This window comes from Excalfactoria chinensis, chromosome 11 (assembly GCF_039878825.1).
Source record: "Excalfactoria chinensis isolate bCotChi1 chromosome 11, bCotChi1.hap2, whole genome shotgun sequence".
Classification (NCBI taxonomy): Eukaryota; Metazoa; Chordata; class Aves; order Galliformes; family Phasianidae; genus Excalfactoria; species Excalfactoria chinensis.
In genome coordinates this window covers 11,043,854-11,068,137 of record NC_092835.1, presented here as the reverse complement: position 1 = coordinate 11,068,137, position 24,284 = coordinate 11,043,854, and the positions used below count along the sequence as shown (strand labels likewise).

The following is a 24,284-nucleotide window of genomic DNA, read 5'->3' as shown; positions in this document are numbered from 1 at the left end:
TGAGGCATTTCCCCTGTGTATGGGTTTTAACCAGCATGTCTGGGGTTGATGCGGATGTTCATCTCCTACTTCTAATTACCTGGGAAAAGCCTTCAAAAGCTCCCAGTGCATCCTCGAGAGGAAAGGCTGTTGATATTTACTAGCAACTAAGTGGGAAAGTTTAAAACTGTTTGTTTTTTTTTCAAGCTGTCCTCCATTCTGTTCTGCACTTGCAGCATGTTGTCCCTCTGTGCAGCGTGAGAAGTTGTGCTTAGTAAAGTATATTCAATTCCAGTACATCCACATACTCGCATCCATATGAAGAGGGATGTTGACTCTGATCATTTAAAAAAAGACTGACTTTGAATTTGTAATTTTCTCAGTGTTATAAAGATGCTGTTTCTACAAGGACAGCTGTGAGCTCTCTTCTGCTTAAGGCCTGCAACATCTCTATGCACCAAACATGAAAATGCAAAGGTTGTGAGGTCCTGCCAGAAAGGAAATCGGCTGTGAGCAACCCATGGTGTGCATTAAATCTCCCACCTCAGCATGCAGACGGTGCCGGGCTGAGCGGGATCTGTAAATCCTGCATGGTCAATTCCATGCAATTTAGAGTTCACTGTAAGTTGGCCCCAAGTCTCTTTTGATTTAAAATATTTCTAATTTGCACCGGTTCACCTCAGGAGACGGAGTCTTCCCTGGCTTCTTAATACTAGCAACAGGTGGAAGCGCTATCACCATTCATCACTCAGACTTTGCTGACTACATTACACTACAGATTTCATTGCTCCTTCTGCAGAAAGAGAGGGAGGGAGCTGTGTTAAATGCCCTGCGGCTGTGCTGGGGGCTGCTGGTGCTCCCATTGCCCAGGGCTCTGGCCACAAGCACAGATCCTGTCCCCAGTGACTGGGAAACTCGGATGGTGCTGGGTTTTGAATGATATTCTGGTGAGCAGGATTTGTTGGGTAGGGGAGAACAGTTGTAGCAGGCAGCAAGAGAGCAGGTTTGTCCTCCAGCATGGAGCAAGCTTGCTGTCTCTGCTTTTCTCTCCTCTGCAAGAGCAGTGGTCTCCTGCAATGTGTGTTTTCCAGAAACAGACCTGCTCCTGAAAAAAGATTGCAAAGCAGTGGTACCATGTTGATTTATAAGAAATAGGAACACGGTGCTCTTCCATCCCTTGAGAGTGTGCTCATTCATTTCATCTCCCTCAGTGTTTACAAGGACACGTCTGGCTTTTGATTTGACTTTGTCTGGCTCCAGCTCCTGGATATTGGTTCCCTTCACTGTCTTATTTTTCCAATAGATTAATAATCCTGTTAGCGCATGGTACTTTCTCACCTCAGAGGTGACAGCATAATTCAGCCCTGGGAATGTATGTAGAGATTAAACCCTGGCTCATGGGCTCCATGCAGGGAGGAACTGGATCTCACTTTGTCCTCAAGCCTTGTATTTTCTTTGTCCAATTGCAGCCAAACAGCAAAGGCTAAGCCCAGCATGGGAAGGATCCATCTTTCTTTGTGCTGGGTGAGGCCTATGCGGGCACAGCATTAGCAGGAGCTTCTTGGTGCTCCCCATTTTTGGCAAGGAAACTGCCCTCAAAGCAGCAGAGAGCAAACCATCATCCATCATGTATCTGACTGAAAGGCGGGCTTCTTCCTTTCGAGTCAGCAGAAGTAAGAGCACTTCAGCACAAGTCAAGGGAGCTGCGCTGACACTGACAGGTCAGAACAGAACTGTCTGTCGGTCTGTAGAATCTGCTGAGTGAGAACCTGTGCATTTCTTCCTTTTGTTAAAAGCTACTGACGCCCGAGGATACACTGCTCTGAAAACTGAGACCAGTAGAATGTTTAGATTTTTGCATAACAGAGATGTATTTCATGGCCATAATTTCCAGTTGGTTTCTGGAAAGTTCAGAGTGTAGTTTGATGTTTGAAAGTCATCTGCATCGCTTTTTGTTACGATATGGGTGGTGGGAGTAAAGCTAAAACGGAGCTAAAACTCAGTTCAGACACACCGGATTTCTCAGGACTTGTCATGTGAGTTTAGAAAGTGCGATGACTCGTATGATCATTTCTGTAAGATGAATATCAGCGAGGTTCTGGTACTTTTTTAGTGAGCTGCTGAAAGCTGTGTCAGATAATGGCATTAATGAAAAATAACTGCACCAAAATAACAGTGTTGTCCACTGGCACGGAGGCAGTGACAGAGCAAAATATCAGCTTTCGTGGCAAAATTGTTATTTGCTGGTGAATCAGTTTTCTGCATGTAAAGAGTGTTTGGGGATTTTGTTCCCATACGTTATTTAAGGTTTATTTCAGGAATGGAAAAGAGGCAGAAATGTGAGCAGTCCCACCGGTATCGCCCAGAGCTGCAATGGAAAGACGCAGTGACAGAGTCCGTGCAGCTAATAATAGAAAAACAAGTCCTCTGAGCACAAGTGTGGCAGTGGGGAATGCCAGCACTGCAGTGATGGGAAGGGAAAGCTGCTGCTGCTGCTTCGCTTCTTTCAAGAAGTTTAGGAAAGCTTTTCCTTCTTTTAAACTCGTGCTTGACAAAATCTGGCAGTGGCCAAACCTGACAGCAGGGCAGAAGCAAACCATGAACAGCAGAGCTGAATGTTGAGGGACAGGGTGAGCATTTGGGGCTTTACTGTGTGAAGGTGTGGCTGGGAAGTCTGCTCCTTCCGACTGGCACAGCCTGTGTGAGTTCACCCAGTGTAGGGCACTGCTGCCTCCTCCATAGAGAAGTATGGCCTCTCACCACAGGCAACCTAACAGTGAGCACCTGTACCGGCCCAAAACACCCTGCAGCTCAGCAGCAGGCTGACCCAAATGCAGGAAAGCTCCCCTGTGAGACACACGTCTCTTGCTCCTTCACACCCTCCCTGCTGGGATGAAGTCCTCTCATCACATTCATTTCAGTTTCCAGTGGCTTGTGTGAACCCTTCCATCTTCTTGCTGTTGCTGGACTCGTGTCCATGTTGGTCTCTCTGGTAGCGCTTTATGCCTTTTTTAAGCTGTTTTCCCTCTGTCCCCTCATGTCCCAAGGGCTGCTGGTGCAGCCTGCCCTGCCGCTCCCCAGAACCTTAGCAGCACTCAGCCAGCACAGACGGCTGCTCCCATCTCACCGCGTGGAGGTGGCAGGGACGCTCCTTGCAATCCCATTACCTCTTTGTGCTCTCCTTATAAAAAGTGGGCAGCGGGGGTGAGCCGGCTGGGAGCAGAGCTGTGCAGGACAGACATGCAGTCATGATTTAACACAATCATCCGGCAGATGTAAGCCACTAAAGCTTTCAGGAAAGCTGTAAGGCTTAACCCTGAAACACTCTGAAACAAGATAAAAGCTTAAGCATTTCCTCATCTCACATTCACACCTGAAGATACGTGTACGCTGACCTTTCATATCGCTGCAGTCAGTGTGGAGTGAAAATCCCTCTGTAATTTAGCGCTACAAGGGCTGCGCTCTGACTCATCTCCGGAGGAACATTTTGTCTGCCACTCAGAGTCCTGAGCAACTAAGTGTATTATTTGTCTATAAATAAAAACACCTAATGAAAATTACATTCCAGTCAGGGAAAGCAGGCGTGTTTGTTCCACGTGACGATTTGGTCCGTGCAGTACAAACCCTGGGGAGCAGGGAAGCAGCTCTGTTACCCAGCTCTCCTCTCCAGCTCACACTGCTGCTGCTCCAGGCACGCTGAGGGTGCCGTGCTGCTCTGACGGCACTGCCCTCTCACTGTCACGCCTCTGCATGCATCTCAGGGGGGTGCTGATGCTCTCCTGGTTGGGGATGTCAGGAGTTGCTGATCTTTCTGCTTGGTCCTTTTGCTGGGGTTACAGCTGTCCGTGTACTGAGAAAAAACAAAGGTCTCTCCATCTTTTACAAAGCATGGTATGTCATGGATTTAGGGCTCTTCTAAGAAGCCTTGAATGGCTCTGGTTCCCGTGTCCTTATTAAGCACCGTATTTTATGACTAATGGATCTACCATACCACCCGAGGTAGCTGCACTGCACCAAAATTGGTGTGTCTGATGGATGGTATTGCTGGCATTAGTCAGTAAGGGGCTTCAGAACAGGGCAGGAAATATATGGTGATGTCCCGTTCTGTAGGCAGTGGCAGGCTCAGCTGCCAGCTTTGTGCTAGACCTTCTACTTACTCTCTCAGTTGAATAACTTTTGGTAGCAGCATCCGTGACAATGTGTTGCCTGCACGTCCATGGCTTTTCTAGCAGGGAAAATATATTGGACTAGTCAGGTTGTCTTCTGTGATACCTGCCAGTTCGAATTGTATGACCTTTCAGCGAGCTCTGAATCTCACCTGTCCAAGTCAATTCAATCATGTGTCTTTGTAGGGCATCACATTTTCAGAGTTCTTTCAGCTGAGAAAACTAATTGAAAAAAGATGGCAAATACTTGAAGGTAAGTAAACTTGGAGGAGAAATATTACTACCTCTGCACAGATTTTCCTGTATTGTTTCTTTAGATGCCTTCTGCTGGAAGTGCTTGTTCCTAAAGCAGCCCTTTGTCTTTTCTGTCTCTATATTTGACTGGCTCTCAAAGGCCAAAATGTGTGGAGACTGAGTTAAATCTTTTTTCCTAATTGGTTTGAGCCCATTTCCTTCAGGCTTCTCATCCTGGCAGTTTGTTTGCTTTTTCCAACCTGCGGCAGGGTCTGTATTTCTCATTCTGAGACAGGATGGTCCCTTGGTTTGTTGCCCTCTGTGTAAGAGCCACAAACAGCCCTACTGGAGCTCTGTTATACTGCTGTGGCAATGCCTTATTCTGCCCTGAGGTATTTGGCATGCTGACGGCACAGCAGTAGTGCAAAAGGGAGCACCTGCCATCCCTGACAGCACCAAACTGGTCTCCCACTCTGCACCCCCCTGAAAGCAAGGTTGGGTTGGGTTCCCCCGACATGCCAGCAGCACCTGGCTAAACACAGGGTAGTGGAGAGGACAGGGACTCTTCAGTGCCATGGTCCAGCAGCGCCTGCTGCAACACGGGGGAGCACCAGGGAGATGCTGCTGCTGCCTTGCGCCTTGCTGTATCTCTCAGGCAGTGCTCATGTGGCTGAGGTAGGTGGGCAGGCCTGTTGGGGTGAATGATGACCATTTAAGTGTAACATGGTTGCCCACAAGATGTGTATAGACTCCAGTTGGTACTGGTATCACCGGGCTGTCTAGAGCCCCTGACTAATTCATTTATTGGAAATGGAGATGTCTACCTAATAACTCCCAGTGTAAGGGGCCAGGAAACATCTAACCCTAAATACTCAACTGAAAGATGCTTTGTTATATCTTGGGAGCATGTGTTGTTGCAACCCCTGCCTCTGTTACAGGCTAACGTTCTATTGGAAAAGAAAAAGTATTTAGTGAACCCATATTCCTACTTCCACAAAAAGGTCACCTTTTTTACCAGCCTTTGCAACTCGTCCTCTTACTTCACTACCATGTAAGAAAAATGAAGGTTCCTATTCACACGAGTTCACAAATCTGGAAACTTGAATGTATGCTGGGGAGGAAATACAAGGAAAGAGGAGCAGTGTTCTTATAAAATAAAATTAGTGAAGCAAAAAGCTGTACTGAGCTCCTGCCCTAGTGCTGCTTTGTTGTCTCAGGGGTTAAGCCTGCAAGGGAAAAGAGGCTTCTTGCAGCTGCCCTGCATTAGCAGTGGTATGGTGCCCTGGAGCAGTGGGGTTACTGAGTGGTCCAGCACCATGCAGATCAGGGCATGGCTGCAAAGCTGTTAGGCATGATGAGCTTTCCTAGGTTTGGAAACTTTTTTCCATTACAAAGTAGAGATGGGCTCAGCACTTCAGAGAGCTGTGCACAGAAATGTATCAGTGACACGTCACCTGCTGGGAGCTCAAGGTAAGTAATGCAACCTTCACGTTTCAGCTTGTCTGTGTGGGGAAGGAAGGGCCCAGGGATATAAATCTCCTGATAATGCAGTCTGAATCGTGGAATCCTGGTTTAGTGATTTATCAGATCCATTTATCAGATCCCATTTGGGATTGTAAGATACCCTGATGGTATGTGGTTCTCGTGACTTCTCTCCATCAGTGAGCAGCCAGCAGCACTCAACCAAGTGAATAAGAAAAGGTCTGATGTAATTGACAGCAAAAGGCCGCTGAACTGAATTACTCCTTCTTTTCCTTTCAATGTCTTTGATGAGAATGTAATTGCTATTTAGTGGCAGTCTCCAGTAAAACTACCTGTTTTCCTCATCTGTGTATTTCTGGCTTACCAGTGCCAACTTCTGTGAGAAGCAGCTCAGGACTTCCATGCTTTTGGATTTGGGGCTGGGTCAGCTCCTCCTGCTTGTGATTATCTCACAATTCCTGATGCTCACTGGCTGTGACTAGCTGAAAACGTAGCTGTTGACTTAGAATTCATTGATAAGAACAGATAAGGAGAAGGTTACCTTTTGTCAAATGGCTTCACCAGGCGCTGTTTTTCTTTCTGCTGTCTGATTGTGCAAAGCTCAGGAACCACACACAGGATGGGCAGTGCCCCAGCAAGGAGGTGGCAGGCAGAGAAGGGGCTGCAGCACGCAGAGCTCTCAGGCATTCAGAACCCTGAGTTGGGCTGGGAGAAACATGCTGAAACTTCTGAGATCAGTTACATGAATTTCAGACAAAGTGTAGTGAGTCTGCAGAGGCTACCGAGTAGAATGAACAAAGAGAAATCATCTCTTAGGCCCACGAGAGTATGTACTATATGCTTCAAATCCAGTAAGGTTCTATGGAAAGCAGTAGTGAGGCAGGTGGGAAGAGTTCTAGGAGATGTTTTCTTGTGGATATGATAAATGAATAAGTTATACAGGAAGCTGCAATAGTGTAGATGTGAAAATTCTCCCTTCATGGGTTCAGTGTAAAACAAATGTGCTGCTTTAAGGATAATGGCATGGTATTATTTATCTAGACAGTTCCAGCAGTTCCCAAAGAGGAGTAAGTGCTGTAATCATACCCATAAAGGCCTGCCTGCTTGCTTGCATGTTATTTGACATTAATTTTAGTACAGAATAATTATCAAAGAAACATTTGAATTTATTGTCTGTAAAAGCAATTTTAGATGAGGTCTGAATTCAGTACAGTAAGTATTCTTCCAGCAGCATGAATCCAAAAATTGTCTTTCACCTGATAAGTCAAGCTGTGCTTGGGTATATGGAGAATTTCATAATATATTCTTTCCAAGAATTAGGAAGCAGTAAGTAGCTGTGAAAGCGATAATCAGCATTTGCTTCTGCAGGCAGAGAGAATGTGATACTTAGAAAGAAGGTCCTTGAGTTAGTGGTCTTGAACTGGATGCTGAAACCTTGCCTTGTCTTCTGGGGGGAGAAGAGGCAGGAGAGTGAGGAGTGGAACACCGAGAGTACAGTTTTAAGGTGAGAGCAGGAGTTAATGCTGCTCAGTACGGTGATCATCTGCAGTGAAATGCTCACCTAAAATTCCAGCACTGCCATTTTCAGCTTAGAACAGTAAATGGCTTAGTGATGCAAGCCATCTGTACCGCAGCACACCGTAAGTATTACTGGGCTGGTTTTGATCCCACTAGACTGAACTCTGCTCTGCTAGATAGCAGTGAAAGAAGTGTCCTTTTCCAGCTGCCCAAGCCAAGTAATTTATTTTGGACTTCAGGATCGAAATGTGCTCTATGCCCTCATCACATCAAGGCCTGACAGTGCTGTAATGGGCATTGTACGCCGCTAACCAGGAAAGCCGTGCTTGAGAATCAATTCAGGTCACTCCGTTTCTTGATTAGAATAAGTGTCAAGTACCTTTGCTTTGTGCACTAGAGTTTGCTGGCCCATGCACAGGAATCCCATGCCACTAAGAAAATACTGCAAGTATTTCCAAGGGCCTTGAGCTATTTCATCTCCTTCAGCAGTCCCGTGGCTCTGCAGGGTTGAGTTCTGCCCTTGGAGCAGCTCCCTCTGTCTGCCCCTGGCTGACAGGTTGTGAATGGTGGCTGGGTCAGAGCATGACCAGATACTTGTCTGTCTGTGCAAAGGACTGTACTGCCCTGCTTATCTGTATGTTTACTTGTCAGGAGTGGTAAATAGCATGGGCTGACAAACACTGACCTATTGGGGTGAAGCGTGCCTGAATGCACGTAAAGTTAAAGAAAGGCACTGAGGAAGTGAATGCTCTGGCCTCAGACTCCATTTGGACCTCTTTCTAGTAATAAAATTAACTTCAAAACCCTTTAGGGCATTATAACTTTTTAAGTAGGAAGCGAACAGTGTAGCAACGTTAACGAGCTGCACTGCCAGCCGCCAGCTGTGCTCTGTGGAGGTTCTCCTAAATGTGAGGTATGGGCAGGAAAATACAGTGACCTGCCTGAGCCATTTTTTGTTGATTTGTTTCATGCTGTGAAGAAATGGAGTAGAGCATAAACCTTATGACAAGTGAGAGCTACAGGGCTCACAGCACTAAAAGCAGGCATAGCAAAGTAAGTGATAGAGGATTGGTGAAGTCCTTCAGCCCTTCCCTCTGCTCATGGTTTGTTTATAGGTGGTGACACGTTCCCATGTGGGTGCTGCTCACCCGCTTGTGCAGCTGCGGATCCGTGTCTGCTCTCGTGGTGCAGGCAATTGGCATATTGACACCCAGCAGGAAGCAGCTAGAACAGAGAGACCAGCAGAGGCGCATCTCTAGGCTGAGTGTGGCTGTGCTGATTTTCACCATCTGAGGATCTGCCTCACTGCTTGTAGTGGGTAAGGTGGGCTTATGTGGCTGGAAGGTGCTTTGCTCCACCAGCAGCCCTGATCCTGCAGCAGGAGCTGGGGGGGTCCAGTCACCAGCACTGAGCTGTAGGTCAGAATTAGATGATCATTATTTTCCCCTCTGGCTTTAAAATCTATTAACAGCGATTTTATGATGCTGATCATTTATCAGCTCACCACAGACTGCGAGACCAGGACCACCATGATATACTTCATAGTTAATTTATTTCCATTACTTCACAGCTAAACTTGATTTATAAGAAATTTTAAAAATTGGATTAGAAAGGGGAAAACCTGGAGAGTTTCCAGTCTAGAACTATTGCGAGAAGTAAAGGGATTTCTCAGGTGGTTAAATGGGTTCTGCTGATGCTCTGTAACTGGTGTGGAGAAGGAGAGCAGTAATGTGGTGCACCATTTTCCTTCTTGAATTTACTGAATTGTTCACTTCTTCCCTCTTTACTTTTCCTCCCGTCATGACTTTGCTACAAAGTGTGTGTGGGGAAAAATGATCTCTTAATGAAGTGGCCCACTAAGTTCTCCAACAGAGCTGTTCTTCAGGTGCTCCTCAAACACATGTGCTTGTAGGAGCTGGTAGTGCTTAGCACCAGGTTGCACCTCCCTGCACACCTCGAAGCAGGATTGTCTCACAGAAGGATGGGGCAGTTCTGGTGATGATATAGGGAAAGTTGATGTGTTTTTTCCATTTGCATGTTACAGTGGTTTGGGTTTGTTTTTTTTTCTCCTGAGAACTTAATCTTCTACATTAAATTAAGTCAAATAATCCTCTTGTCACTATAAAAATAATTACTGTAGCTTTTCAAAAAGAACATAGGAAATAAAAGATTTTTTAACCCCCCCCAAACCCACAGCTTTTCTCTCCAGCATTATTTTAATGAGCAAAACAGTGTTAGATTTAAAACTGCAATTAAGACAAGAGTACAGAAATGACCTGCTTTATTTTCTGACCATATCTGCTGCTGCTGAAGCTGCTAATAGCTTCCACAGTCACTGGTATTAATTGGCCTAATACCAGATAAAACTAGATTTTGTTTCAGGCAGATATTAGAAAAAGATAAAAAGAGATATAGGGAGAACAAAATCTCCTTGTTCTTAGGGCATAAGAACTCCAGAGATCAGAAATCAGCTCCTCCAGGCTTCCTCTCAGTACTGAACGTGCTCCCTTCATTTCTGTCATCAGGCCAACCTGTCTTCTCCAGGGAGAGCACAGAAATAGTCCCTGTGGGAATGGAAGCAATGACCCTTAATCAGTAATGTCCCTTTGCGTCTGGTAGAAGTAGTGCTGTGCTGAGTAGCTTTCCTTGTAAGAATTACTTATATTCTCATGTTCTTTCACACAGGTCCATTAACCAAATGTGCTTCAATGTCAGACGTACACCCATTACAAAATACAAACTGAACTAACGTGGCAAGGTTACCTCTTGCTAAGACACGTGGGGCCAAAGCTTTAATTTCCCCTCTGCTCCCTGTGCTTGGCATTTTCTGCATTGGGACTGCAAAACACCAGCACAGGAGTGGGGGTCCCATGAATGGGACCAGAGCGGTTATCCAGGCTATAGAAAGGGCCACTGCAGATTGGCTGAGGCTCTGAGTGTCTGCATAAATCAGGATAGCAGGAATTGACCCAACTGTTGTAGACTGTATTTTGAACTGAAAACTTTATTTTCTCCTATAAACTCTCTTGTTCTGCACTGCTAAGCTTCAAGGATTTTACTGCACCGTTACTAATCACAGCAGCAATTTCATGACAATCCTGAAAAGTGTCCTGAGATCAGTTCATTTTGCTTCTACATTCCTTGCCCCTTGCCTTGCAAAATGACTGAAGTGAACAGATTGGAACAGAGACTCAAAGTATGTGTTGCTTTTCCGTGTTGAGATGTCTTGATTTATTCCCCAGCCACAGCTAATGATGTCTCCAACGTTGTCTGCACAGCTCTAGGATTTGCTTGTTTGCTTGTTTACATCTGGCAGCAGCTTCAGCGAGAGTCAGTAGCATGAAGCATCATGCAGTTGATGTAAAGAGAGTAGGAGTCTTTTGTAATTCCTTGTAGCTCTTCCAAGTATTTGTTTGCCACTGTTGCAGTTGTATATTTTAACCAATGACATGAAGAAAGAACCCAGTCCTGAACACTTTGTTTTTTCAGTGTCTAAGAAAGGACATCACAGAGTCATAGAATGGCTTAGGCTGAAGTGGACCTTAAAGACCACTCAGTTCCAGCATCCTGCTATTGGCAGAGATACCTCTCACCAGCTGAGGCTGCCCAGGACTGGACTCAGGCTCCTCCAGGGATGGGGCAACCACAGCTTCCATGGGCAGCCTGTGCCAGGGCCTCACCACTCTCTGGGTCAAGAACTTCCAGACATTTCTTACAGATATTTAAACTGGTTTTGTCTGGAATTAAATGTTGGATGTAAATTCATTAAGTGTATCTTCCTACCAGAATCTGAAGCCAGTGTGAAGGAGAAAGTGTAGCCATCATGCTGATTCCCTTTTAGAAGCTTCTCTGAGACATTCTGACATCCAGGAAAGGATGCCACATTTTGAACTCCAGTTACTTCTGAGGTATTCATAGCCTCATCCTGCAGATTTATTAAAGTGAAGGATGAATGACAATATTCACATTGCTTTTGTGGAGAAAAAAGTAGAGGCAAATTTCCCTGCTTTCATGCCGTCATCTGGCATCTCTCATGGTTTTCTTTCTATATGGTATCCCTATTTTACCAGTATGACACTCTTTAATATCATTCCAGTCTATCAGAAACACTAAGCATTGCCGTTTTATGTGTATTTTACTCTTCTGTTTTTTACTTAGGTGTGCACAAATGAATACAGAATTCAAGCACCTGATTTACAGAGATGCAAGTGGCCTTTAATTTGCAAGCGGGGTTAGTATAATTAAAGGTAGTTCTGCTTTTTAGTCACACAATTGCATTTACTTTTTTTTTGTGTGTGAAGAATAATCCTCCTGAAGGATTTTTCCCCACTAATGAACATAATGGTTGAGCATCAGCTACAGAGCCGTTCCGCAGATAAGAGGGTGATAGTCTTGCAAGATGGTGGTGGTAGCATGGCCCGAATGTGGCTCTAGCATTGAGCACACCTGGGTTGTGCTGTCTGTTCTGACATCGCTTTTCTTCTCGTAGGTGATGTGGGAATTGTTACCAGAGGACAGATGTTGAATATGTCATAAATATAAAATTCTTTAAGAGACCTTTTAAAAAGTAAAAACTTCCCTAAAAAATACTTAAATACCACAGAATCTCTTCCATTTCCCGTGAAACAACAGAAACAGCTTAAAAATTTCAGTAATTTTGTGTAAAGTATTCCTGAGCTAGTAATTGGTATGCTGGATTTCCACTTGATGCAATATGAAACTGTGAAGATACCTTATCATACTCTGAAAGCTGACATTAATAGGCACTTCTGAAAATATTGCATAGCTTTGCATGGCAATGAGTGCTCAGCCAAGTAGCTCGCGAGCCCGCTAGTGAAAGTTTGGGGGAAAAAAGAATGTAGCCCATAATGTTCATACCATTTTTAAGTGTGATTATATTCAAAATATAAGGGCAGCCTGGGACTGCACTCCTTGCCCTGAGGCACCAGTAGCAGTAACTGTGGCAGGGCAACACGGCCACCTCTGGCACCTGATTTGTCAAAATACACAATAATAACAAGGGCTGCTCTTTTAAACGGCCGCCTTTGGTACACGATGAGGATTGGTTTTGAGTTTTCATCTTTTTTTCATCTTTCTGTGCTGTGTAAAACTTGATATTTAAATTGTGCATTCACTGGGGAAGGCTGCGCTTTCAGATAGCTCATGTTTTCAAACACGGTCTCAAGTTTTCCTGAAGCCTTTGTCTGGAATTGGATCTGAATTTCACGAGGAACCAGTAATAGTGTGTACATAGATTTAAAAACAAAACAAAACCACACAACAAAACAGGTTTTAAACATCTCCCAGTGGCCAAATCCTTTGCTTTCTGGTGATAAGGAAATGCTGTTTATGCAAGTGGTTTACTGCTGTTTTTCATGGCTTTGTATATCTAAGCTTTAATATTTCTTCCTGGTTTTGCTCACATCCAGGCAAGTTAATACCAGCACTACTGTAAAATTAATTGCTTTGGGAAACACTGCATTATTTTTGCCCCTTCTCCCATTTTGCTGCTGTGGGAGAGAGAGAGACAGAAGGGTAAGATCCACCCTGAAACTATGAAGAGAGGGAGCTCATTGTCCTGAGACTTTTTGAGTCTTGTATGGAGGACAAACAAGGCAACCTCAACGAGGTAATTCAGACTCAATCCTGTCTCATAGGGGTCAGGGAAACGCTGCTGTTTCCCTGTCCCAGGGGTTTCTTTCTCATATAAACATTTACAAGCTCTTTGAGCACTTCCCAGCCTAGAGCTGCCTGCAGTGCCGGTGGACTTGGAGTCATTTGTCCACTGCAGGGCAGTGCAGTAGCTGGCTGCTCTGTTCTGGCCTACTTGCTTCTCCTTCCTGACCCCAAGCTTTCTCCTTTCCATTGCCATCCCGGAGAGCTTTCCTCCTTCCTTTTCTCCAGCTCTTGCTTGCCATTCCCCAGCCAGCAGGGAGTTTCACCCCTGGCAGCAGCAGCAGAGCTGAGCATCTTTGCCTGCTCCAGTTCCCTGGAGCTGGAGGCAGCTCATGGCTGGATTAAGTCTCAGCATTACAGCACAGCATTTCTTTTATCCTGTTCGGTGTTGGAGTGGTGTGATACTGAGGAAAAAGTCACAGAAATAGGAAACTAGAAGGTATTTTTATCTATTTTAAGAGCTGCTCAGGGTTCTCCTGAGGTTGGGGATTGCACAGATGGTATATTCTCTGGAAAAAGCAAACATTTTGCTGGCAGTCTGTTTATCCCACTTGTTTGCAAAATAGTCCTCCTTTCACCTTAATAAATAGAAGAATTAATGAAAGCTTTTCTTGTCATCCTGGCTATTACTTTTATATAGCTGTCAAAAGGAAATGTGAACAGGATTGACAATTTCATTTATCTTTGTGATAGAAATGCAAAGTAAAGGATTTGTAGCAAGTTGTGTGTGCATCGTAATAGAAGGGCAGCAAGAAGCCCTTTTCCAGCCAGTGCAATTTATTTACCTCTTTTCAAAATCAGCTTCTCATTGTTTGCCCACGAATCTGCCTGCTCTGAATATGCATTCAAAGAGAAAGAAAACAGGACGAGTTTGAAAGGATATTACATAGGAAATTGCAAAAAGTACTTTATAATTACTTAGAACTTTTGTCAAATCGGACAGTGTGGGTTTTTGTGCACGTTTCAATAGGGTATAGAAATGGACTGGGCTGATGCCCATGAGGAAGGAAGGCAGCACATGGGTTTGCTGTGGCTCATGGCGGTGTGCCTGGCCCCAGTGAAGGTGAGATGGCAGTGGGTCCCATCTGCAGGTCCGGGAACAGAGGAAATGGAGGCCTGGGGCTTGGGATTCATTCAGATTGTGTGGTCAGATGTTGTTAGATGGAAAGGAGTGTAAGATGGGAGGGGCTGGAACTGGGACTTGCTCCATAAGATTTGTGTATGGGCACGACCCAGGGCACTGTTCTCAAACATGAATGCCGTGGTGCCCAAGCTCTTGCCAGACAAGATCAGGTCATCAGTGGTGAATCATGACAGTGCACAGCTGGGTGAGGAAACAGGCTCCCTGCCACCCCAACATGGTTGTTCCTAATGTCCTGCCCAAGGAATGGATCCCCACTATTCCTATTTACGTGAAAACTTGTGATGTTTTGAGCTGGAGGTTTCATGCATCTTTGGTTTAACATTCTTCTGTGCAGAGCCTGTATCTTATCTCCTGGGCAAAGGCAAGGACAAAACCAAAACCACTGCTGAATCCAAGAGAAAAAGATCAGTTGGCATGTAGTGCAGTAGCAGCAGCTTCAGGAACACCACCTGCCTGCCCTCTCTTGCACCACCACAACTCTAATGTGGAGATGATGCTAATTCTGTTGTTGCGTTTCACGTGTTTCCCCTGCCTGGCGTTTCTCTGAATCTGCAACACTGACAAATGTAACCAACCATTAAAACGTGCAATAACAATGACATCAAAAGGCACGCTCTGCGGGAGCGTACACATGTAAATGTAAGTGATGAAGAAACAGAAGTAGAATTTCTGGCTCGTGATGAAGAGCCTGAGTAATCTGGTCGGACTGTTTCAGGAGCTCGTCATTTATTCATTAACTTGTACTGTAGCATCCTCCTATTTATTCCGAGTGCAACAGCAAAGTACAGCTGCACAGGCTGAAGGCAGAGTGCGAGCTAAAGGAGAGTTTTAGGACAGATGGTATCCTAGATTTGTAAGAAGGCCTTTCTATAATTAACAGTGGATTCACCACATCCAAAACATTTGCTTGTGTAATGTGCCTTTGTGTATTAGCAGGGTTGTACTAAAACCTATCAATTACTTCCAGAATTCATAAAAACGTTGACTTCTAATAGGTTTGAAGGGGAAAAAGTGAGTCATTAGCTGCATTTTTATTTAACAAGTTAAGTTTTATAAATAAGGTTTCTTTCTCCAAGCTATCGTTTCTAATCATGCACCTATATGAATTTGTACAATGCTGTTAACATTTCATAAACTCCAAAGGCAGTTTTCAGTCTGTGTGGAATAGAGTAGAAAAAAATATATCTGTGCAGTATAACTTAATAGCATATGAAATTATAACCCAAACACTTGTTCAGTGTTTTTGGAAGCAGTTCTGTGTCAAAAGTGCAGCTTCTTTTCTACCTGGCTGAGCCACAAGTTCAAGTGCAATCAGGTGAACATTTTGGTCTTAGCTTAACCTCTACCATTAGACAAAGGGTCTGCAAAGCTATCAGCTATTGCTCAGGAAAAGGTCAGAAATAACTGCCAGAGAGACTGAATTCTCTGTTTCTGGATGTAGGGGTTAATCCAAAGTCAAAACAAAACTATCTTGCAAGAAAAACTAGATAAAGGGGATGGTATCCGAAAAGTGTAAACTATTGCAGAGGTTGCACTGGAGGGAGAAACCGAGTTGCTTTTGCTTTTCTGATCATCTGACGGTAGCCCTAGATACGTGCAGCCTTCTGGAAGCCCCATGGCAGTATGCAAGGAGGCCCTTGGGCCGTGTCCCCATGTTCTGGCCATTGACGCTGCAGCAGCCTCTGTGCTTGGTGGCACAGTGGAGATGACCCAGAGAGCAAGCAGCTCTGGGCTTCCACTCTCCAGAGCTTCCTTCTCCCCATGTGAGCCCCTTGGGGAACAGCACATCATTTTGGGCTTTCCAAACATGTCTTCTTGCCCTTCCCTCCTCTGGTTTGTGGTAACTGCACACACACAGAAAGGCATGGGTTATTCCAGCAGATCCCTCTTCTTTCCCACAGCACCTTTCCCCTTTCTTGAGGGCCAAACTATGTCCTGGGAATTAATTCCAAACAAACAGATATGGTTCATTTTAGCTGTAACCACCAACACCAAGTTCAGGCCGCTGGTTCCCAGAGATGAGCTTTTGTCTTTGTGGTGTCTCATTGATAGAGAAATACAGACAACAGAAGAGCCTTTTAAATGCAACAAATGCTGCTTGTTATTAGGATTTTCAGTAACTACTAGGTAATCTGTGACTCACTGTGATGTACTCCACCAGAGCCTCATTAGCCAACCAAGCCTGCCTAATTGACTTGGCATTTCTCATGCATGCAACCGGGCCGTGAAGTGGGACTTTAAAAAGCTTTGTTCCTGACAGCAGGAAGGATTTTATACAAAATCATAAGCGGCAGTGAGGAATCATCACCCATATGATAAGAAACCCTGTCAGGCAGGTAATATAGTGCTGGCAGGCAGTACGAGATGAAGCATGGCAAGGTTAGGATTTGGAAGCCAGCGAGGGGCAGAGGTTTGGATAAATACTGTACAAAGCTGGCTTTGAACTCTTTGGTTTGGTGTGGATAGCAAGAGCCACGTGTGCCATCCAGGAAGGAAACAGAAAACATTTGGGAGAGCTTTGGCTGCCGGGAGCAGGTTTCTGAGGTACCATGGGCAGCCCATCCCCAGCACAGCAACCATCCCCAGAGGGCTGATCCCTGTGCCAGTGCCAGGAGAGCACAGCCCGCTCAGCCCTGGCACACCATGGCCAGTGCTGGCAGCGAGGAGCTGGAGCCGTGCGCCTCACTGCCCAGGTACGGCAAAGTGCTTCTGACATTTCTCCCCGTTTGTGAGAGCAGCCATCTGGCCAGCAGGCTTGTTTTGAGGTACAAAGCACAGCTCGGAGAGGCTTTATTACTAAGATGCAATAAAAATAGATAAGCAGAAAACATCATGTGTAGAGCTCGCGTACGCAGAATAATAATGCTGGGGAAACAGAGTGGACTTCTCCAAAGTGCAGCTTAGCTTGGAAGCTCTGGAGCAGTCCATGAGCACCAACAGCTGTAAGAGAAGCACCAATTTTGCTGGGATAGAAAACCCTAATCAGTGCTTTCCTTCCATCTGCTAACAGCACTGTGGTTGAATTAATTCTGGTTATCACTGCAGTTAACATCTTCATAGCTGCTTTCTGCCTTCCAGCCGAAACCTGAGCTCCCTGGCGGCAGAAAGCAGTGTGAGTAGTGGGGTTGCTGCTGTGTGTAAGGAGCTCGAAGGGAGAGCACGCGTTGTAGTCAACTTTAAAAGGATTATGAGGCTTATCTCCTAAAAAAGATCAAAATAAAACTGAGACCTTCTCAACAATGGCAATCTCTATCTCTAACTAGCAGTGTAGTCAATTTAGTTAAACAAATATCTGTGTTTACATGGTGGATTAATTTCAGATTAGTGAAATAAAAGCCCTAATAGTTAAAGTAGCTGTAAATATTTGAATTCTAACATTTTGGTACAGTTGTTACTGTTTATTTCACATATCTTTCTGCTAACAATACCATTTTTTCCATGGGCAATGAAATAAATGGGTTAGTTTCCTCCTGCAGGCTGTGCTGTGCTTTCACTGGGTGCAGGTCTGCAGCCCCCAGGGCTGGGCCAGGAGCATCCTGGGCACAACGCAGTAAGAGCTGCAGTCCCACAGCCCCCTGCCTGCTGCCTGCAGGCTGAAACACTTCACAAATGACATCCGTGCTGCCTGATCTGCAGGAGCACAAATTGGTTCCTGGCATGCTCTGAAGCCCGTCCTTTCCAGTCCACCTGGATACCAGCCCTTGTGTTTGAATGGCTGCCTGCAGTGGACTAGGCATGAATGAATTACAGCTCGAGAAACGGTCATTCTGCTCAAAACATTTGTCCCTGACAAAGGCTTAAATCAGAGCAAAGTCACTCCTGGGGCTCAGGACTCTTATCTATGTAAGAGAAGGGAGGAACATGTTTGTATATCCAGGCTTGTTATCTATGCAGTCACCTGAATTAGCGTCCTGCTTTCAGAGGGCAGAGTCTGAAGGCAGACACACGTTTATCCCTAGCAGGACTGTGAACAAGGTGTTCACATTTTTTGTTTCCTAAAGCCCTGCGTATGCAGCTATTTGTCAATTAAATGCTTTGTTAGAACTTTTTGCTCACCTCAGAACACTCATTTCTCAAAGATCTTTTGTCCTGTTTTTTTCCAGGATACTTTTGCAGATTAAACTGCTGGATTTTTGTTTCTATAGTGGTAGTCATCTGTATTTGAAACTGGCGAAACCGTATCTAAGTGTTTGTGTGAGTCCAGCTCTCCTGAGTGCTCCACTGAATCCATCTTTCTGTATGTCCAGTCAGCCCTGATCTGAGTTCTGGGCTGAGTCCACAAGTGAAAGGTGTAGAATGGAGAATCGTCTGCCTTTCAGCTCTCACCTTTCTGCCCTTTGCTCAAGGCAGAACCTCCTTGGGAGTGGGAGTCAGCTGATCATTCCACAGCAATAGCCCCAGCCAGACTTGCCCAGTGCCACATCTCAGAGCTCTGCTTATCCCTCTGCCTGTGTCAGCATTGCCACTTTGTGACTGCAGGGAGCATTGAGGAAATACCAGCAAGTAATTGATCCTGCTCAAACAAAACAGCCATTTCAGCTCTAATTTAGGATCCGCAGTCTCTAACGGTCTTTCTGAAGCAGTGGGTAGTAGTGGGCTGACTCCTGTGCTGACCGAGGGCATATGCTGACAGCATTGTCTGCTAACAAAAATGTGCACATCCTTCCACGTGCCCAGCCCTGTTCCGGGCACTGTGCTGTGGTGTGAGGATGTGGCCATCAGGAAGGCAACCACAGGATGCAATAATGCATCCCTGAGCCAGCTGGCACCTACGGGTTCCTGCGGAGGTGGCATCAATGGGGCTGGGATGGGAAGTCTGGCCCAAAGGTGTTGTTTCACAAACAGAAGTCTTACAAATGATTAAGTCAGAGATCTAATTCATCTGTATGGTACAAGCTCAGGTGTTTCAGCTGATAAATGAAGATGTCAACTTATTAGCCTAGTTTTGGCAGAATTATTAAGAGCATGTTTGCATTTAGGCTCATTAAGGGAGATATCTAAAACCAGAAGCATCCAAAATTAATGGATGCCTTTTGAAACTGTTGGCTCCAATGAGTGGTGATGCATTCTTTTATAAGCAGATGGGTTCTTGTGGCTTAGGCACAGAGTTCCTTAAACAATAAAAGTAGTCTTAAGCTTCAAAGGAAAATGAATTGAGTGCTCAGAAGCCCTTCTGTGCTCAGCCCAGACACAGTGTGTTTAGCACGAGGTGTTTGTGCCCAGTCTCATTTTCTGTGTTGTGTGTAAACATGAAATTCTTGTGCTGCTTGGATTTATCTTCCCACATCCTCTCCTCTGTGTTGCCAGTTGGCAGGATTTCTGTATGTGTCCCACTTGCCTTGGTTTGACAAAGGTCTTCACGTTAGCTGAATGGACTAATCAGGATCACACCAGCAGCACCTTTTCTCACCTGTGCTTTAAAGACATAGAATACAGGCATGATGCCCTCAGGTCCCTGATACAGTAACTTGCATCTATCTGGGGTATTCCCCCACATTTGCATACATATTTAATGTAGAAATCCTTGCAAATCATTGAAAGTACAACAGCCGGTTCAGTTTTAGCTCTAAATGCTGAATGTTGTATGTACTATATACAGAGAGAGAAATGTAACTTTGGATAAAATAGAATGTATCTTAAAGTGTTGTTAAAACGATGGGACCGGGCAAAAGGAGCACAACTGGGTCCTGGTGGGCTCCCCACACACACCTGGATCAGCAGTGTGGTAAGGTGCAGAGAACACTGCGTGTCCTGCTGGCTCTGCACACAGCAGCTCTGTTCCCCACTCCTGGAGAGCAGTGAGGAGAGCAGCGTCCTCACTGATGGAGCTGCTGCTCGGTGCGAGCTGCCCAGCAGCCACATCAGGAAGCCTTGTGCTACACTGCTTCATCCAAAAGGTTCTCGTAGCAGCTTGAGCTTCAGCCCTGGACTGCAGGCAGGCAAGAGCTGATTTTTTAACAGCAGCATATTTTTCTTCCGGTGATTTATCGTGCATTTATTGCTTTTTAAAAAAGGCAAGAAGAAAATCAATGCACTCCAAGCAAATAAAACTCATTTCCCTAGCACCAGTTAATCAGGCTTTATTTGCTTAGTATCTGTGATGTTGCAGTAATTATACTAATTCTTCAGTCGTCCATTGAGTATCTCTTGAAAAACTGGATAGTTGTGAATTGAATTTGTAATTCTTTCAGGTGGTTCTTTTTTCTTTGCTTTGTACTTTTAGGGAGCGTAGCACAGTGTGATCCCGGCACTGCAAGTGATAAAAAGGAAAGGAAAAGCAAACTCATATGCTTGTAAAAAATGAAGCAAAGTCTTCAATTTCACACGTGGAAAGCATGTGTTCTTTAACATCTTGTACAGTAGTTCAGCTCCTCAGCTCGTTAGGAGCTGACAGATTGCTGACAAGTTTGTGTTGTGCCACCAAAATGTTTGCAGAACTGAGGCCTCGGCCTTTAAGAGATGGCTGCATATCTTGTCTGATCTGTTGGTTTCTTGCATGGATTTTCTCCATATGAGGGAGGTTCTGGGAGCTCCTTGAGGTCAAACACTCGTCTGTTTTCTGTGTGGAAGAGATTGCTGGTTCCTCTGAGCTGAGTGGGAAAGCCATTTCCTCAATCAGCGCTGCTCTCTCTTGCAGCTTAACTTTCTTTTCCAGCAGGATAACTAGTGTGTATTCATAATACTTTGGCTCCAGTTCCCTTTTACTGCCGCTGTGAGAATATGATGTAGCAGGATGCTGGTAAACACTTGCTAAAATTACAGCCTAATGTAAACGTGGAATTTTTAGGGCGATGGGATCATGGAATATCCCGAGCTGGGAGGGACTCCCAGGGATCCCTGAGTTCAACTCCTGCCCAAGACTAACTTGGACTGCTTTTGGGGCTGCAACGCTGTGCATACAGGCTGCCTTCTTCTGTTTGCTCTTGCACAAGTGTCCCATGCTGTCAGATCTTTCAACACAGAATATCAGAGGATTAGATAAAGTAGAAACTAAAGGCAATTAAAAATGCATTTGCTGCAAAAAAGCAAGAACTGTGCCTAGCTGAAATGCAGAGACATGCTTTCTACCTTAATCAGATTTATGGACAGCAGAATGAAGCTTTTTGGGGGAGATGTCACTTGTCTGGAGTACAGGAATGCATAAAACCTAGCAAAACAAATTGCATGGGCTGATGGTTTTAACCCTGAGTTTCTTAATGTAGGACAGTCGGTTCTTTCTCAGATCCTGAGCTGAGCTTCTGCTTGTCCCATAATCCTGCACAGCCCACAGCTGCAGATGGCAAAGAAGAAAGCCATCGTGTGCATGGAGCACAGCGCAGCCCTTTGAACCTACAGCTCTTGCAGCCTTTTCCAAACTTGTTGTGGGAACGCAGATACACTGTCAGCTTGGCTTGGGCCTGATCAGAGCTGGAACATGGGGGAGGGAGGGAAGGGAGAAGGGAGGAAGGAAAAATGCAATTATACCTCTTGATTTGATGTTAAAGCAGTGACATTTTAAAGGCAACCGGGCTGGCAGCTGCCAGTCCATTGTTATGAGCTACTCTGAGGCAGAAGCACCACAGTGAAGGTCACTGTGCTGGAAGCAGAGTGGGAACATTTTAGCATCTCTCTCTTTTGCTTTCTTTGTTTGTTTATGTCCATCCCTCACTTCTGCCCCTCACCTGCTCTTTGAGCACAATGCAGCCCCTGGGGAGATGCTGCCCCGAGCCCCCCAGAGCCATCTGCAAAAGCATTTACTTTCTGCCAGCAGCAGCAGAGCTGGGCCCCATAACTGTGAAAATACACCCGTGGAGTGAGGAAAAAGCTAACAAAAATCTACAGAGCACTGAACAGGACTTAATTCTGCTGGAGGATTTAGGGCAGAGATGGATGTTGCTTAAATGTGGTAGGAATACTGAGTGTCCTTGAGTGCTTTTGCACCAGCCCAAAGTAAAGGTCTCATCACACCTGCTTTGTGGGTGTAAAATCAGATGATCGTTGCAGCTTTCTCCTTCGGAAATGTGACCTACACTGTTTTAGTTTTTAAACAGGATAACTCCAAACAGCAGGGTGTGAATAAAGGCTCCTCAGCAGCCATTAGCAAGTCTTTTGGTTATTCAAATAATGGGGCTGTACATCATTTTCAAAAGTTATAGGGAGAATTGTTCCTAAATGTCAGCAGCTACACAGTGCTGCAATCGCTTGGGGGACTTCCCACAAGTCACCATAAAACACAGCCCAGCAGCAGCTGGAGCAACCTCCATTACCAGCCCCTGAGTCACTGTGCCTGACAAAGGCTCGGGGTGGTGCTCTGTGGTTGGTTGCCATCACCTGCAGTCAGTGGTGTGAGAGCAGGAAGAAGGCAAAGATGGCTGTCTCTTTGGGAGGAACCAGCTGGCTCCATCCAGCGGCCCTTTGGGCTGCCTGGCTTCCCAGAAGGGTCCTCATGTGTCAGGAGGGGACGCCAGGGCTTCTCCAGCCCCTCTGTCAGGCTTAGGGTTGGAGCCATGTGGATCACGAGGCCAGAAGCAAACGCTCCATGTCTTGGCTTGTCTTACAGCAGAGTCTTCTCTGCTGAAATCTGATTTGGAAGTGGAAAGCTATGAAAAAGCTGCAGGACTTTTCCATAAAAGCAAGCAATTTCGGTTTGCTTGGCTGTAAAATAATGTTATCTGTCTGTCGCACAGCGTAGCACTGTGTCTGAGTGACGGTTACGGCAGAACCACAGTCAGCAACAAAACACGGCCTTCGTGTCAGCACCTGAACCCTTCCTCCATTTCCCTGAGAGCTGCCGGTGTGGGCGATGCTGCAGGACCAGCAAAGGGAGCTTCTCACTGGGGTGTTCTGCTCTCATCAACCGTTCAGGGCACGAGCGTGGGCAGGTGACAGCTTACGCACTGCAGAAGTCCCTTTTTGCTGGCAGGATTGAATCAATAAATAGCTTCAAACGTCGTTACAATCCTGAGAGCAACATGATTTGTGCAGTAACACTTGCTATTCAGCTTGGAGCACCGTAGTCCCCCATTATAATTTCAGTAGAAGATGAGAACATAAAAGAGCCTTGTTATTGCTCTAAGTTAAGACAGTGGAAAACACACTCATGTTCCTAATTCCTTACTTTAATTGAATACAAAGATATCAGTGCTCGAGTGTTCAGCTCCTACATGGAAAATCAAATTTGGCGGCCAGTAAATACCATGAGACTGAAGGTTTAATGGGATAAACCAAGGGGCACATTTGAGATGAAACTGCCTTCACTTCAGCAGCACTATTACCACCGTAACAACCCGAGATTTATGAAAATAGAACTGACTTAAATGCATTTGCCTTTCCTTTTCATTTTTATTGCTTATTTTTTATATCCAAGAAACAAAAGCCTCTTAACATCAGCCGGGTATTTCTACCATCTGAGCCCACATAAAGATTCTCAATGCTGCAATTCCAGAAGGAATTTTTAGACATCAGTTTAAATAAAATCTTAAGTAAAAGGTTTTCAGATACGTTTTGTGGTAACTTCATGTCTACCCGCTGTGATGATCTGATGGTTAGAGAGAAGTGGAGATCGCATGCGTTCTGGGTAGCAGGAAGGCCAGAGAAAGAACTCTTCCTTCTCAAGGCCGCCGTGCTTCCAGAGCTGCCACGTCTGGCTGTGTGTGCAGGTCTGTGTGTGCTGACGGTGCCGTCTGTCTGTCCCCAGGTGTCCCTGAGCCTTCTGAGGAGCACCCGCTGCCCTGCCTGCACTGCACAGCACTCCTGCAAACCACTGCCTGGCTTCGCTCCCTGGGGATGCCGCTGCACAGCCGGTAGGTGATGAGCTGCTCAGGGGTCATGGAGCTGCCTGCTGTGCTACGTGGCTTAAGGCTCTGTGCGGAAAGAAAGGATGGTTCTCGTGTACTGTATGGAGCGTGCTGAGCGTTTGGGTGCAAAGCACAGCAGAAGTGATTGTTGGGTTATTTGGTGGTGTTTAATAATTATTGCAGTAAAAGCCCTTGTGGTTGGCTGGGACTGAGCGTGCTGCCTGGGTGCTGGGCTCTGCTGCTGGCAGGGGTCAGGCTGGGCACAGCGTCAGACTCCAGGGGCAGTCTGGAGAGGGACGTGGAGCTGCA

At 45.6% G+C, this 24,284-nt stretch overlaps 1 long non-coding RNA gene across 1 annotated transcript in view; it reads left to right on the top strand.

Moving 5' to 3' along the window:
* LOC140257526 (uncharacterized) overlaps nt 1–23,956 on the top strand; it is a 191,018-nt gene extending 167,062 nt beyond the window's left edge. Inside the window, exon 5 of the long non-coding RNA XR_011905044.1 lies at nt 23,876–23,956. This is a non-coding gene — a long non-coding RNA (uncharacterized lncRNA). The remainder of the gene's footprint in view (nt 1–23,875) is intronic.
* The last annotated feature ends 328 nt before the right edge of the window (nt 23,957–24,284 follow it).